Below are 16,673 nucleotides of genomic sequence, written 5' to 3' on the forward strand. Positions count from 1 at the left end.
TAACATTGTCTGGTATTGCAGCAGCATTGATGCCTGGTGGTAGGAAACACATTCATGATTCAAGATATTGCTCAAAGAAATTGAAAACGCTCTCTGCAACTTTAAATATATCCTTCAATGGTGGACATTCCCTTTGATATGCAAGGCTTATTGTCTGGGATAAGAGCTCTATGATGATGAATGTGGCAAGAATGAGGCCTTTGGGGGAATTTTTGTGGCGATTTTCATCAGCTCCTACGGTTGTAAAAAGAGAATATGATACTGGTATGGAGAATTTATAAATCAAAAGTGATATTTATGAAGAAGCTTTGTCAAATTTTAATTGAAGAAAAAAACATGTGACTGAATGAGGGTGAAATAAGATATTCTGAGTTCTTCCTGGATGCTGAAGAAGACAAAATTAAAATGCTGAAATAACTGTATTTTGGTTCATCTCAATGAAATAATGATAAAAAAATCAAATTAGGTTCTTCCCAGGAGTGATGACATAATATTGTTCCTTCAATGCTGTCAATGAAGGAGCTTACACTTTTTTCAACAGAATTCTTTGTTACAGTTGAATTATCTGGATTGTCACCAGATAAACTAAAATTGAAGACAGGATCTCTGATCACTTTAATGATGGGTTTTCTAAGGCCTTACAATATAATGCAGATGATCATGGAAGAACTCTACAAGAATGACACTGTAGAAAAGATATATATTAAAACAGGGGCCTCCAACCTTGGCAGCTTTAAGACTTGTGGACTTCAACTCCCAGAATTCAACTCTGGGAGTTGAGGTCCACAAGTCTTAAAGTTGCCAATGTTGGAGACTTCTGCATTAGAATGTTCAAAAGTAATGTCATAATTCCAAGAATTGCACTCAATTTATTTGAATGCATTCAGTGGACACAGTTGGCAATATAATCATGTTTTTATCTCACTATACATAAAACATAAGGGCAAAGAATGAGAAATGTGCTGATTTATCTGTGAGATAAAAACATTATTCCAGCATGGTCTGTGGTATGTCATTTTTAGCCAAGGAAAAACAATTTAAAATTTTAGAGTATTCTTAAAGAATGACAGATAAACTACAAATGTTGTCATCAAAAGTTGTCCCTTGTTAAACAAAGGACATCTATATTCTTCTTGCTACATTCTTTTTTAATAAAATGCTTTCTTCCGTACTTTTGAAACCAAAACAACAGCCATTTGCCCATAGTCATTCTGTTTCTCCATTTTAGGAAGGAAATATATCTAAAAGAAAATTCAACAGATCATGAGTTGTCTTAAAAATTGCTAATAAAGACCCCAAATTCTTTTCCATGTCCTCAGTTAAGTCAGTTAAGTGTGTAACTTCGGTATCTATTTCAATGTAAGAGGAATTGTGTTCAGTTCTTTATTGTTCTACAAGTCAATCAAAATTTGCAGTGTGGATAATCAGCGCAGGAAGAGGGGACAGTAGAGTATGACTTCAGTGCCTTTGTGTTAAATGTATATGTGGATAAGAACAGATTCATCATATGCAGTAGGATACATGTAGAATATGTAAATACACTACGATTCTGTGTAATTTATAATATTTGACTGTTGCTGCCCCTACACAACAAGTGATCAAATAAGCTCACATCTTCCTGAAGGAAATAATAATGTTTGCAAATAAATTAGATAAGCCTAGTAGACATGTCACAATGATGTCTAACAAATGGCCACTCATTTGGTAACTGGGAAGGGAACAAGTGCTGCAGACAATGAGAACTGCTCATTAACATACCTACCCAAACATGCTGATGTCACTATGTACCAGGATCTCGCTCCCGCCTCTCCATTCCCATTCCAGTCAGGGATGCACAGGGAAGCTGACCCTTCGGTCCACCCCTTATGGTGAATTGTCATTGGACAGCTGCATATGATGAGCAGCACAGCATCAGCATCCCACCTCCCCTCCGTTGTCAACCACCATCCTGAAGTGGATTGTTGTTGTTCTTTTTTCCTCGGCATCTTTTGTGGACACTGAGCAAGCCAGACTCGTGTCACACACCCCCCCCACCGCCACCACCAGACACACACACACACAGAGTTTCCCCGCTCCGGGTTCATTGAAAGGCATCCTAGGCGGTGTTTCTCGCGCTCTCCTGATCAGCCAGGGTCCTTTTTTAAAGTATTATGATTCCGTTTCGGATTAATACGCTGTATAAACCGCCCTACGGCGGATTCTCAGGTGGCACCTCTAATAATGGGGAGAAGCACCCGGCGACAAGGCGAGGGGACACAACAGACACAATAAACGTTGCGAATGCGGGGGCGGGGGAGGCGGTTAACTAGCACGCCGGAATCGCAAAGCCATGCGCTCTCTCTCCTGATGCAACCTCCACTATGCATGACTGCATGAAATGCCGCCTTTCTTCACGATGCTCTGATCGGCTGCGAATCAAACTGCCTCGAACATGAAGATTTCCTCCAAGGAAGAGAAGCTTAAAGAAGAGAGCGGGAAGCTATAAAGGAGCACCGCTTCCCCGGACAGCTCCCTGGCGCTAAGGATAGGTTGCGTGCCGAATTCGGCCTTAAATCGCTCTCGCCTTACGAATTCCCGGTTTTCCCCCCCTCACCCCAACCCTTCAACCCAACTGCCTTTTCTCCTCCCGTATCGGTTCCCTCCGTTAGCCTCTCCAGACCGTCCCGATTTCCTCTTATTTTCTCACCTACGGGGGGGGGGGGGTCATAGCCGGTGGTTTTGGGTGCCATCTGCTTGCTTTCCATAAAGCAGCCAAGCTCGTCGCTTCTCTTTCCTTTTCTTTCTGGCGGTGTCCTTTTTAACCCGTTTCGATTTCAACCGCGAGGAAGTTTACCCCGATCCCCTTCCCAAGGTACGAATTGGGGAAGGAGGAGGAATGGGGGGAGGGGGGAGTGCAGACAACGCTCAGCACCGATGGGAACGTTCTATAATGATCGATCCGTCCCGCGTTCTTTCCCTCCTCCTGCGGTCCGTTCTTGGGTTGGTGTTGCCGACGGTTCCCTTCCCAATTACGCAGGCGGTGGTCCAGAACGCTCCTAGGAAAGCTGAGATTTACCTACGCGCCCATCCATTTCTAGGGATTGGCACAACCTAGGCGGATTCCTCGGCTAGATATCTAGTCCCTTATTAAGAGGGCGAGCGTGGATGTCAGCTCTCCGTTGCCTTGCTCACTTTCCTTTTCAAGCCGCACCCATGTCGGGACGGGTTTTTTGGGGGGTGGGGGGGCGAGACACCCCCCCCCGGAGGGCTTACCTGCTCTCGGAAGTGAGGGGCACCCAGCGTGCCTCGGGAGTCGTCCGGCACCTCCTGCAATGTGGCGCAGGTCGGCGCAACGAGGAATCAGACTGTGGCCGCACCGGCAGGCGCGCTGGTTTGTGTGTGTGTGTGTGTGTGTGTGTATGTGCGTGCGCGCGCGTGAATGCGCGAGGCGACAAGGAGACATGTGCGCGGCGCTTCCGAGGATGGGCGTTTAAAGTCGGGGGAGGGGGGAGGTAAGAGGGGGGGAGGCAGGGCAAGGAGAGCCGCACCTCCTTTGACGCAGGCAGCCTGCAGCGCAGGCGGCAACCCACCCACCCCCCTGCCGCCCAGCTGCCGGAGGAGGAAAAGCCAGCGTAAGGGGTTTTCCCTTTGGCCCTAAGGGCGACCCGCGCTCCCTTTCCTCGCTCCCCTTAGATCCACCTGGTAGCAGACACGCCGGAGCGTTTGGTCAACAAAGCCGCCCATTTACAACCAGCCCTGGTTCTCCGCCCGGGCTTCCTAGCCCAAGAACCCCACCCTGCTGCGCGTCTCTCAAGCGGGACGTTGCGGCACGTTTCGCCTTCGCAGGCTTGCCATGTGCTCTCCGTAAAAATGCGACCGCTTGGCTGCCTCGTTGCGCATGCCTGTCTTTGCTCGGCGCCGTCTTCCTCCTGTCAAACAAGAGCGGATGAGGAGGGGGACAGCGGCGGGGCGGGGGGCAGGGGGGCTGCTGCCCGGATGGGGGGCGACGCAGTGGGGTAGCGAAAAAGGAGCTCCACCCCAGAGCACCCAATTTGCTCTGAAAGATGTTGAAAGAAAATGCAGGGCGTCCTGCATAAGCCACGCCCACAGTGTAGTAGTAAAAATTTTGGTAGCCCTTCACTAGGGTGGGGTGGGTACCGTCGCTGGAATTGCAAAGACAGAGAAAGTGGGAATGGGCGTGAAGACAAAGGCGGTTAAAAAGTGGGGAAGAACGGGAAAGAAAGTAAAAGAGGTTAAAGCTTAAAACGGGGTTGATGAAGTGTGACACTTGACAGCAACCTAATGGATACCCATCAAACGTTTGTGACCGGGATCCCTGTAGGTAGCGAAAGGATAAAATAGCAGGAAGCGAGTGCATTCTGTCTCTTTATCTACAGAGAAGACAAAAGGGTTCTGACGCTTATTATTTGGGATGGGTTTATTAAGGTTTGTTTTAGCGGAGTCTACATGGCGAGGCATAAAGTTGGTGGGGAACTTGTAGTAATTACAAGTTCACGTGGTATCACAATTTATTGAAATGATACTCAAAATCAAGGTTGCTGGGCTTTAGGGTGAAGCAAACACCTTAAGTCTGACTAACAGGGAACAGATGCAAAATGCAAAGTGGCTTCATCAATGAGAGCATCCCTTCTGACCAAATGCTTTTTTCCCCAGGAACAAAATAAGCACTGAGCTTTTTTGCTACTAGCCCCGAAGCCATCAAAGTCATTTATTATTATTGTTGTTGTTGTTGTTGTTGTTGTTGTTATTATTATTATTATTATTATTATTATTATTATTATTATTATTATATGCATAAAGAACTTAAACCAGGTTAAGGTTTAGAGAAACCTCCCTCCCATTCAAATTATGACTATTTCCTTAGACTGCAAGGAACCTTTTTAAATTGGACACCCTCAAGGAAATAGAATAACATTTAGAAATCATGCAGAAATAGCCATGCATTCTCTTTTTTCAAATACATTTTACCACATCTCGTTCAAGATACTGTCAAGTGCACATAGCTGTGCTTATTGTGTTTTATATGAATTTATTCTTTTCTGGGAGTTGAAAGTATGTCATGTGAACTGAAGTTTATTTATTTATTTATTTATTTATTGGACTTTTATGCCACCCCTCTCTGAGGACTTGGGGCGGCTTACAAAATATAAAATAACAATATATAACATCCTGAATCCAGGATGTATATATTAATAATCAATAATCTAAAACCCCAAAGACCATAAAAACACTCATTCCCATTCAATCCACTAATTTGCATAACCTTCGTTGGCTAGAGGGCAGAAGTCTAATAGCCCCAAGCTTGGCGATATAAAAGGCAAGGAGGGTGGGGGCAGTACAAATCTCTGGGGGGAGCTGATTTCAGAGGGCCGGGGCCACCACAGAGAAAGCTCTTCCCCTAAGCCCATTGTTCAGTTGACGGGACCTGGAGAAGGCCAATTCTATGGGACCTGACTGGTCGCTGGGACTCATGCAGCAATTCTTATAAGTTGGAGCAGAAAATATACTAGCCTGCCATGAGGAATGAATTATCTACTTGATCCATTTATTCTTCCTCCAGACAAGGCAACAAGGCAACTGCACTGTCTCTAGTGCTCATTCCATGTTGTCCACTGATCATCAGGATCAGAAAGTGCTTCAAAAATGGTCTTAATGATCACTTTTAATAAATTAAGACATTGTGGACAATACAAGTCTCCAGAGTATGCACTGGGTCCAAATGTCTCACAATTTGGTTGAGAAATGTGCATAAACCTCCAGGGTACACATGAGTGTTTTGCCTACAAGATCTTATCTTGAAGTCCCCTTAGGTAAATAAAAGTGAGAAATTGAAAGAAGTTAATGAAAGGAGAGCATCAATTAGTCCTTGCTTTCTTGACCTGTTGATTCTTGACAATTACTTACACATGAGGACTATGGAGAATGGGACAATAGAAGTTCAGCTTTTACTCTGTTTTGCAAATGAGATGGATGTGTGCAGAAAGTAGCATTTTCTAGGCTTGGCAATTTTCAATTTTATGAATGTAAATTCCTAGAATTTTCAGTAACAGCTAGGCTGGCTGGGAAAATCTGGTACTGAAGGAAGTTATCAAGATTGGGACATATTGCTTTAAATTAGCTAGGACTCGAACTTGACTTCAACAAGATTTCCATCTTTTCCTCCATCCTTTCTTCTTTTTACTGGTAGCCTGAAGTCAGGAATGATTTTATTCAATATTTATATTGAATCATGTGCACATTTATTAAACTAAAAAAGTTTAATCCAAGGACCTTTTTAAGCATTTACTGTAAAAGCAAATCACGGTGGCCCCTTTGTCTCCTGATTGTTTCAGGCAGACTAAACTCTACTGTACCATCATTAATCTAAACACATTTTATCCTTTAATGTTCCAAAGCAATTGATCCAATTTTTACTCTGTCAGCATTTTATAAATTCTCAAATCCTTGGTTCTCAAATGGATTAATAAGCTAAAAAAATTGCAGGCAAAGTGAGGGGAAGATTAAATAAGGAGATTACTGCAGCCCAAAAAGAAAAAGGAAAAGGAAAAAAAAACCTTGGAAAAGTAGCAAATTCAAGAGGCAAATCATTGAAAAGTCAGGTTATGGGTTTGCTTGATAGTCTGTTCTGACACTGAATAATTCTGCCCTGAAAATGTTTTAGGAATGATAAATTTGACATTATATTTTCACATCTTATAAAAGTTTCTTGGGCAAAATATTTATTTATTTATTAGATTTCTATGATGAAAATATGTATCTAAGCCTGTAACAGTTTGTTTTACAGTATCTGTGAGTCTCCACACAGTTGACAAATGCAAGAAGTGAGAACAACATAGACTTCAGAAATGCTAGTCTGGGGATAAAAATATAATCTTGAAAACTCTTAAGAGTAAATTCCCAGGCAGACTTATAACAAGCCAATTAAGGCAGAGTCTGTTTAAAAGTTTCCTTCCCACAGTCCCAACATCTGAGATGTGTTGCCTCTTCTCACATCATTTTAACTCCTCCTTCCCCATTTCCCTCCCCCAGACTATTAAGCTATGAAACCTGAATGAATACTTGTTGAAGTAAAGGGTACAATTGAGATAAATCTAGAATACAAAAATTCTGATTGTCCCATTTAATGACCCTAAGTGGATATGATACTGCCGTCTAGTGGTCATTTGGATTTTGGGTTGTATTTGGTCCATGATGGCGAAACTATCGCATATGTGCCATAGGTGGCACAGAGAGCTCTCTCTGTGGGCATGTGCACCATTGCCCTAGCTGAGTTTTCCGTGGTGTTGTGAGCTTCTGTTTCCCTGAAAACAATGAAACAGAAGTTTAAGAAGATCTCAGAGCTGCTGGCGTTGGGATGCCATGCCTCCTACCGGCCAGTTGGGCTTCAGGTCTCTGCTGTGTGTCACGCCTTACATTTTGGGCACACACACACATAGTTTGGACACACAGTGCCTAAAAGGTTTGCCATCACTGTATTAGATAATTCTAATAAAATATTGTTGTTCCTAACCATCACCAAAATCTGGATCGTCATAAAAATTGGTTATAATCGGTCATAGCAGAATATTGATCAATCTAAATTTCTCGCTTGGTCTGGAATTCTCCTCTTGCCTTAAAAATAAATCTCAATTTGATTATTCTGTGCACATGAATTTGCAGTAGTGAACAATAGATAGGCCCTCTTTCCACTGCAAAATATGGCTTCAAAAAGTGCTAGACCACATTTGATCCAATTACTTTAAATTTGCCTGATAAACTAACAGGAAAATCTCCCTAGCCATGAGGAAATTATGTTGGTTATAATGATATTGGTTTGATGGGTGCATTCAGTAATATCTGCAGGTTGATTTATGAAAGATCACAGACTGATTCTGTCCTTTTTCAACTAAACAGTCCTTCATTCACAGAAGAAAACCATGGGAAACTAGGCAGCACTCTACCAAAAATTGCTATTGTGTTTAGGAACCATTTACCACATGAAGAATGGAACTCCTTTAGAATATGTATAAAGAGATAATTAGTATGGAATTCAACCAAGAATATCAGCAGGAAGGCTGTTCAATTAATGTGAACATCTGTTGATTTTGTGGTCTTATCTCTCAAATGCAACAGTCCATGTGTACATGGTGAATGTCCATCATACAACTGTAATTAATTTATAAGAGTGTATATTGAAATGGTAAATTAGCAAAAGCAAGTGATGACCAATATTTTTTTTTAAAAAAAATCAAATGGAATTAAATAAAATATTTGGAATATTTTATTATTCATTGTTTCTCATATATGGTAACCAATAGTAAATAAATAATAAATAAGTTAATAATAATAATAATAATAATAATAATAATAATAATAATAATAAATAGAAAGAAAGAAAGAAAGAAAGATAGATAGATAGATAGATAGATAGATAGATAGATAGATAGATAGATAGATAGATAAATAAATAAATATTGATCCTGTAAACAATCTGGGCAATCCTTTATAATAACTAAATAATTCATTTGAAAAATGGTTCATGGATTCGAGCTTTTAGCATTTGAAATGTGAAATACTTGCTTTTTAAAAAGATCAGGATGTTATCTGTAATTTCCAATTCCAGATCTGATGTGAAAATTTCAGCCTAGATTACATCTGGCTAATACTTTACTTAAAAATTGAAACACAAGCTACAAAGAATACTGTGCTTGTAAGTCAATGCAATAATTGGAAAAAAATAAATGTTTATTCCAGGCTGTTATCTATTGAGAAATGACACCAAACCCAATTCTAGCTGAAACAGGGATTAAAATACCTCTCTTGTATGTTTCCTGACATATACATTTATCTGGTGGCAGTTTGAGTATCTATGGGACCATTCACTATTTTAATTCTGATGAACTTCCCCATAGTTGCACAGACCAAAACTAGTTCTGGGGAACTGGAGGAAATCAACAGTAGCAGGCAAAATATTCTACCTGCTGCTGCTGTTTCTCAGTTGCTCGGGGTAATTCTGTAGTAAGCTGATTACCTCCTACGCTGCTCCATCTGTTTCTCAAGCCAATTTCAGTAATTCCAGTCCAGATCAAATTCCATTGGCAACAACAGGCCAGACTGGCACTCAGCTGGCTATTACATCTCCTGATTGGTCATTCCTCTGCTTCATGCCCTTCTTGATTGAGGGGCATGGACAGTGATCATGTTTTGGCCAGATCACATTTACGGCCAGTTGCACTATTCTATGGCCATATGACCATGTTTTATGATGGGTTTTTTTCACCAGTTTCCAGCATTTTTTGTCAGTTTCTGGCAAAGCATGCCCATTGGATGAATAGTGTCCATGGAGATTCTCCATCATCCAAGTAATAGTTGTCCCAAAGGTACTTTTTCCAGAGAACAGAAGAACATTCTTGGATAAAAAGCTAAACGTTTTCAAGGCAAAGAAAGAAAGTCCAATTACCCCTTGAAAAAGCACCTTTGGGTCATTGGATGAATAGGTTTACACTTGGACCCATGAAATGTGCTTAATGATTTGCTTAACCACCGCTGCAAAAAATGTAAAATTGGATTCAGTCAGATGTGCTTTAAATAATGACTATAGCAGCTGATGACCATAAGTCCAGCTCCAATATTGGTCGTAAATTGAGTAGCAACTATATTATAGTTTTTCAATATTTTACAATAGTATTGGCAGCCAACAACATATCTTGGATTAATTTCTTGTGTTGCAGTATAGCAGATATTAGAAAGGGAATGTGCAATAAAAATACAAGTATTAATTATTAAAGAGTATTATGAACATTTCCCAATTTTCTCAAATATCAGCTGAACTAAGTAAATAAAAGTGCATTGTCATCACAGACAGCAATTAGGCTTGATTGCAATACTCACAACACATTTTAGAAAAAACTGATGCAATTTTTAATGGAGCGAAAATGGAGGAAAAAATTCTACATTGTTAAGAAAAATACATATTTTTATGAAGTCAAATTTGACTCAATCTGCCTTTCATTATTTAGCAATTAGTTATAACCAACCATGGATGGCTTACCAAATAGATTTAAAAATAATTTTATACTATAAAAAGTTTCAAGATGAGTCAACAAATACACGTGTTGTGTCTACATCCCATATTGTTTTGAAACATTTAAGAGAAGCCATTGAATTTGATCCTTATTTTATAATATTGAGGTCTCTGCATGTTCCTGTTTATCTAAACTTACTATATTCTTTCTACTTCAAAGGATATGGAATTCATTTGTCAACTCTAAATAGGAAGCTTCATATAAATTATGAAACCCAACCATTTTAGAGAACACCCATGGTGTAAATGTCAATGAGATTCTAAAGTGTTCCTTTACCAGTACAGAAAGCCTCTAAGGGTTTATAATACAGTTAGTATAATCTCATGTTCATGACTTTAAGCAGCTTTCATTTTCAACTGCAACCTTTCCACTATGATTCTTTAGTTCTTGTGGACTGATGCATTGTCTTCTAATAATATAATAAAATATGTTTATATTCCTTAGCTTCTCTCATAGATTTTAAGAATGCTTGTCAATACTGGCCAAAAAACTTTATGAAAACTGATTTTTTTTCCTCGAGAAACAGTTTGATCATACTTTAAATGAATATTCTTATCAGACTGCTTTAGATCCAGAAGACAACTAGATAGTACAATTATATTGTGTTTATTGCATAGACACAGTAGAGCAGAAGCTGTCAACACAAAACCCTTTCCCACGGAACACATAAACATGGGTAATCTTTATGTCCCCATTTTGTTTCTCCAAAGGACTATGCCGCTGATTATGCCTTGACGGTATGGCCAGGGTTCAATTGTTGTTTAAAAAGTGAACCATCTTCTACTAAAAACTTATTTTATGCATACATTTCTTATTACAAACATTTGAAGTCTGCTTATTCATATGACTATGGACAGCTTCCAATATACAGAGCCAAAACATTTATAATGCAGCATGTTAAAATGAAATAAGCTGCTGTTCTAATTAAAATGTTACATTTTCAAATTTCATAGGGTAGAGAACTGTCTTCACCATTTTCCTGGAAGACTAAAAGACAGGGAAGAAACTGAATTCAGAGGGCATGCTTTTTTGAAAAAGATGGGGCTATCATTCAAAAATGGAATTCTCTGAGTCTCAGCCACCTTAATCTTCGCTAAGGTAAGCATACTCTTCCTTGTAAAATGGTGAAATTCTACCCAGAGGTGATTCTGGAGGTAAAAAGACCTATATAATATGTGATGGAATGTCTAACAGCCAACAAAAGCTCTGTTTATCAAGATTATCAGCTCTGCTGTCAAGCAAAACAAAGCATTTAATAGTGAGTGTCATACCATGTGCACTAATCAAACAGGCAGCAAGAAAGTAGGGTCAGTCAGGCACAACACAGGTTATATAGACAGTAAACACAATCAAAATTGACTCAAATGTCTATACACAAATGCACAGAGTATAAGGAATAAACAAGGTAATTTAGAAATTCAAGTAAATGATGGAAGATATGATACTGTTGCCATTATGGAAACTTGGTGGGGTAAAACTGAGAAATGGAATATACAGCTAGAGGGATTTAAATCATTTAAAAAAACAGACCAAATAAAAGAGGAGGTAGAGTTGTACTATATATCAGAAATAACTACATCTGTACAGAAACAGAGCACCATAATAATGAAAAATATCTTGAATGCATTTGGGTCAATATTAAAGAGGGGAAATTACATATCGGGAGTCATATTGGTGGGCACACAAGTTTAGGTCCGGCATGCATGCAGGTGCTAGCCAGCTAATTTATGGGCCTTCTGGGCCCATTGGGAGTCAGGAAACAGGTTGTTTCCAGCCTCCAGAAGAGGTGGGAAGGCCCATTTTTTGCTCTCCCAAGCTTCAGAGCCTCGGGAGGGCAAAAACAGCCTCCCTCCCTGGAGGCCTGTTTCCCAACTTGAAACAGACCATTTCTGGCCTCCGGATGGCCTCCACCATGGTGGGGAAGGCTCTTTTTGTTCTCTCCAGGCTCCTAGAAAGCTGTTCCACAGATTAATTGTTCTAACTGTCAGAAAAATTCTTAGAATAGAAACTGCCTAAAATGTGTATTAGCTAATAGCTTTTTAATGTTATATGAGAAATTTGAGTAGTTATTTTTGTCCAGATGTAAATGTAAAGGAGGCAGCATTGAATGGATTATGAATACCAACATTTTAAAAAATGATTCATTATAATATAATTCAAGAGTGATGGTATTTTATTTTGTACATGTGATTGGAGTGAAAAAATAAAAAATTCTTTGCCAAAAATAAAAAAAAGAAGAAAGCTTGGGCAGAGCAAAAATATGTGATCTTCCGGTTTAAGCGGAAGTTAGCAAATGGACCATTTTTCGCCTCTGAATGGCCTCCAGTGGGATGGGGAAGGCCATTTTTACCCTCCACAGGTTCCTAGAAAAGCTCTGAAGCCTGGGGAGAGCAAAAAATGGGTGACCATCAAGTGCCAGGAGCAGGGGGTAATGCATGCATGCACGGGAAGGCTCTCCACATGGAATTATGGCTGTGGGAACACATGCACATGAACCCCCTCCTTTCGGCATATAAATCAAAAATGGTTTGCCATCACTGGTCTATACTATAGGCTATCCAACAAAACAGAGGACATAGGTGAACCTTTTGCTAGTCAGCTAACACAGGTATGTCGGAAACACACAACAATAATAATGGGGTATTTTAACTACCCTGACATCAACTGGGAGACAATCTCTGCACCAAGTAGAAGATCCAACAGTTCCTAACAAACCTAGCAGACAACTTTGTTTCCCAAAAAGTAAAGAAGGGAATAAGGGGATCAGCCATATTGGACTTAATTCTCACTAATGGAGATGAAATGATAGGAGATGTTGAAGCTACAGGAACCTTGGGGGCAAGTTATCGTGCAATATTGGAATTCAACATTATGCAAAAACAAGCAGTAGAACAAAGTCAAACTAGAGTCTTGGACTTAAGAGAGCTAATTTCAATAAACTGAGAGAGAGATTGGGAAGTATTCCATGGATGAGAAATCCTCAAGGGGAAAACAAATCAAAAAGCTTGGGAAGTTTTGAAAAATGAAATTATAAAAGCCTAGTCAAGCACAATATCAATAAAGAAGAAAAATAATAGCACTCAAAAGAAACCAGCATGGCTGCATAAAGAACTGCAACTTAGAATTAAAGATAAATGTTCTGACAGTTAGAACAAATAATCTGTGGAACAGCTTGCCTCCAAAAGTTGTGAATGCTCCAACACTGGAAATTTTTAAGATGATGTTGGATAACCATTTGTCTGAAGTGATGTAGGGTTTCCTGCCTAAGTGGGGGATTGGACTAGAAGACCTTCTGGTTTGTTCTATAAGCAAAGGAGGAATAGGACCTTTGTAAAAGATGAATGAAGGAAGTGGAGATTCTATGGTACTTTAATAAGCAGCCCATTAATCACTGTATTTCTACAAGTCACTGATATTGATTGATTGATTGATTGAGTGATTGAGTGATTGAGTGATTGATGGATTGGATTGGATTGGATTTGTATGCCGCCCTTCTCCAAGGACTCGGAGCGGCTCACAACAAGGAAAACAATACAATGAATACAAATCCAATATTTACAAACAGTTTTAAAACCCTTATAAAAAACAATCATACAAACCAAACAAACCATGCATAAACGTCAATCGCTAAGGGGTGTGCTAATTTCCCCATGCCTGGCGACATAGGTGGATTTTCAAAAGTTTACCAGGAGGGTGGGGCAGTCTTGATCTCCAGGGGGAGTTAATTCCAGAGGTCCGGGGCCGCCACAGAAAAGGCTCTTCCCCTGGGTCCCATCAGATGGGACCCAGAGAAGGCCAACTCTGTGGGACCTAATTGGTCGCTGGGATTCGTGCGGCAGAAGGCGGTCCCAAAGGTATTCTGGTCCGATGCCATGTAGGGCTTTATATGTCAATTATAAATATGTACTTTGTTGCAGCTACTGGTAGCTACTGGTATCTCCAATAGCTTTGGTTCCTATCTGGGATTTTTTCCTGCAACAATGATGAGATATAGACTCAGAGAAACTCCACCTTAGGTATGCTTGATATAAGACAGTGATGGCAAACCTTTTTTTCATCCAGTGCCAAAAGCGAGCAAGTATGCATGCCCACACCCATATTTCAATGCCCCCACACCCCTGCAGATGTGCATGTAACTGCCCCCATGCTCTCCAACCCCCTGTGAATGCACACACAACCCCCCTCCCCTTTTCCTGACTTCTGGTGGGCCTGGTTAGCCCATTTTTTTGCCCTTCTCAGAGGCTTCTCTACAGCCAGGGGAGGGTAAAAAACTACCTCTCCAACCCTCTGGAGATTAGAAACGGCCCATTTCCTAACTTCCATTGGCCCAGTAGGCCCATTTTTCATCCTCCCCAGGATCCAGAGGTTTTCCTGGAGCCTGAGGAGGGTAAAAACACCCACGCCAACCTCTGGAGGCCCTCAAGAGGCCCAAAACGCCCTCCCAGAGCGTCCACACAAGCCAGAAATCAGCTGGCTGGTGCGCACTAGAGCTAAGCTACAGCCACGGCTCATGTGCCAGCAGATATGGCTCCGTGGGCCACTGGTGGCACGCATGCCATAGGTTCATCATCATGGATATAAGATGAACAGGATAACTGCTTTGATGGGCTTTCAGGATTCTGTTACTCTATTGGCAGTAAAGGTATTTCCAGAAATCAAGTGAATTTATGCAGGGAATTTCTCAGAGTCTGTCACTAATATGTATTTATAGGTAATCATCAGCACCTTGAATTAGGCAATGGAAATCTGTTGGCAACCAGAGCAAATTTTATCTGTCTGCAAGTACACAGCCAGTTTCAGCTCCTGTGTTACTGTCAAGAGCACCCAAATAAAAAATGTTACAGTAGTCTAGATTTTGGCAGTAGTCAGGCTGAAAGATGAGCAGAAAAATGAGTTGTCTTCAGAGCCACTTGGTTAAAGAGAGGGTGCAACTGCCAAACCCATTTTCTACAGATATCACCTGCTGATTCAGCAGGAGTCATGAGTTCAGAAGGATTCCAAGAGCAGTATACCAGCTCCTCCAGGGAAGTACAAAAACCACCTAAACTTACCTAAAAGAGATTAAATAGCCATAAAGCCAGGGAAATTCTGTACCAACTATAACTCTGCCTTTGCTGCAGGTCAGTCCCTAATCCAATCCACACAACATCCAAGCAACTCATCTGAGAGTTCTATTGCAACCACTTCTTGATTTTCCCACTGATTTAGAAAATATAAATCAGTATTTTGATGACACCTGACATAATACATACTTTTAGTAATATAAACTACTTTGACTTCCTCAGTAGTTTCACAGATATTAAATAGAAAAAAGAAAATAATCAGGTTTTGGGGTATCCCACACTGGTATGCCTTGTGTGGAGTTTGATCTCTCTTCCCCAGTAATGGGCAGCCAAAATTTTTACTGCAACACTGTGGGGTGTGGCTTATTTTGGAGGTGCGGCTTAATGGTCATGTGACTGGGTAGGAGTGGCTTGTTGGCCATTTGACCAGGTGGGAGTGGCTTGAATGATCATCATTGTTCAAGTGAACTGTTAAGTCCTTGACTTACAACCTTACCAGTGTCGCTCGATGGGGTGACAATTTGCTTAGCGTTTCCCGCATTCTCTTTCCTGGGTTGCCCCCCCCCACCTCAGGCTGGGTAGTTAGGGGAAATGGGTGCTGCTAGAAGCATAAATGCTGCCAGCACTGTTTCCATCCATGCCTTCTTCTTGCACCTCAGGGGGGCAGTGGCTGCACGAGGCTGGAGGGGAGCTGAGCAGGAGAGAGGGAAGCTCGTCCGAAGCCAGGAAGGAGGAAAGAGGAAAAAAGCAAGGAGCACAGATGCAGAAGAAGCAGCAGGGGGGGAAAGGAGAGCCGAGCTGAGACCAGTAATCCAGGAAGTGACAGACGCCGATCAGCTGGAGCTGCATACGCATCTTCATTTCTGCTGGTGGAACTGCGTTCCATCCCGTCCTGCCTGCTGCCCCCGCCTGCTCTTCCCCCAATACAACTAATTCAGGGGTGGGTTTCACTTACCTTCACCACTGGTGTGCATCGCTCCGTTCTCACATGCATGCACGCGCATCCCTTTATGCATTTTCACTTTTGTCCATGCTCAGAAAGTTGATTCAGCCTGAAACACACTTGAGGAGCTGATCATCTGTGCTTCAGGTGAAGAAATAAAGGACAGTATTATCCCGGGGACAGCTGGAAGGGCTTTTTTCACAGCACAGAATGAGGAGAAGCCATCCAAACACAGGAAAATCGGCTGAAAATTCAGAAAGAAAAATGGTGATGAGTATGAACCGGCACAGATAGAACCAGATCCATGATGCCAAAATTACATCACCAGTGGGTTGCTAATGATCTGAAGTGGGAGGAAGCCATCCCTGGACTAATTGAGTGATGAGATGAAACACTGCACAACAGGGCTATCAAATTCTAACTATGGGAGACATCTGGAAAGGATACCACTACTTATTTTATTTTATTTGTTTGCTTTGGCAAGTACATATTGGTTGTATACAAAGATATAATAATATTCATATATATGATACTACTAAAAAAGAAAAATTAGGACAGGGGACAGAAGGCATGCTGGTGCACTTATGCACGCCCTTTACTGAC

The 16,673-nt window shown here is 41.1% G+C and overlaps 1 protein-coding gene across 2 annotated transcripts in view; it reads right to left on the minus strand.

The window, feature by feature from the left end:
- SLC6A15 (solute carrier family 6 member 15) overlaps positions 1–3,375 on the minus strand; it is a 48,563-nt gene extending 45,188 nt beyond the window's left edge. The window contains exon 1 of one of the 2 annotated variants that reach the window (XM_070755772.1): positions 3,253–3,375. The gene's annotated coding sequence lies outside the window, so the exon portion shown is untranslated. Of the gene's footprint in view, positions 1–1,762; positions 1,818–3,252 lie in introns of those variants that run through there. The other variant, XM_070755773.1, reaches the window with a different exon arrangement.
- Positions 3,376–16,673: the final 13,298 nt, after the last annotated feature.

Source organism: Erythrolamprus reginae, chromosome 6 (assembly GCF_031021105.1).
Source record: "Erythrolamprus reginae isolate rEryReg1 chromosome 6, rEryReg1.hap1, whole genome shotgun sequence".
NCBI lineage: Eukaryota > Metazoa > Chordata > Lepidosauria > Squamata > Dipsadidae > Erythrolamprus > Erythrolamprus reginae.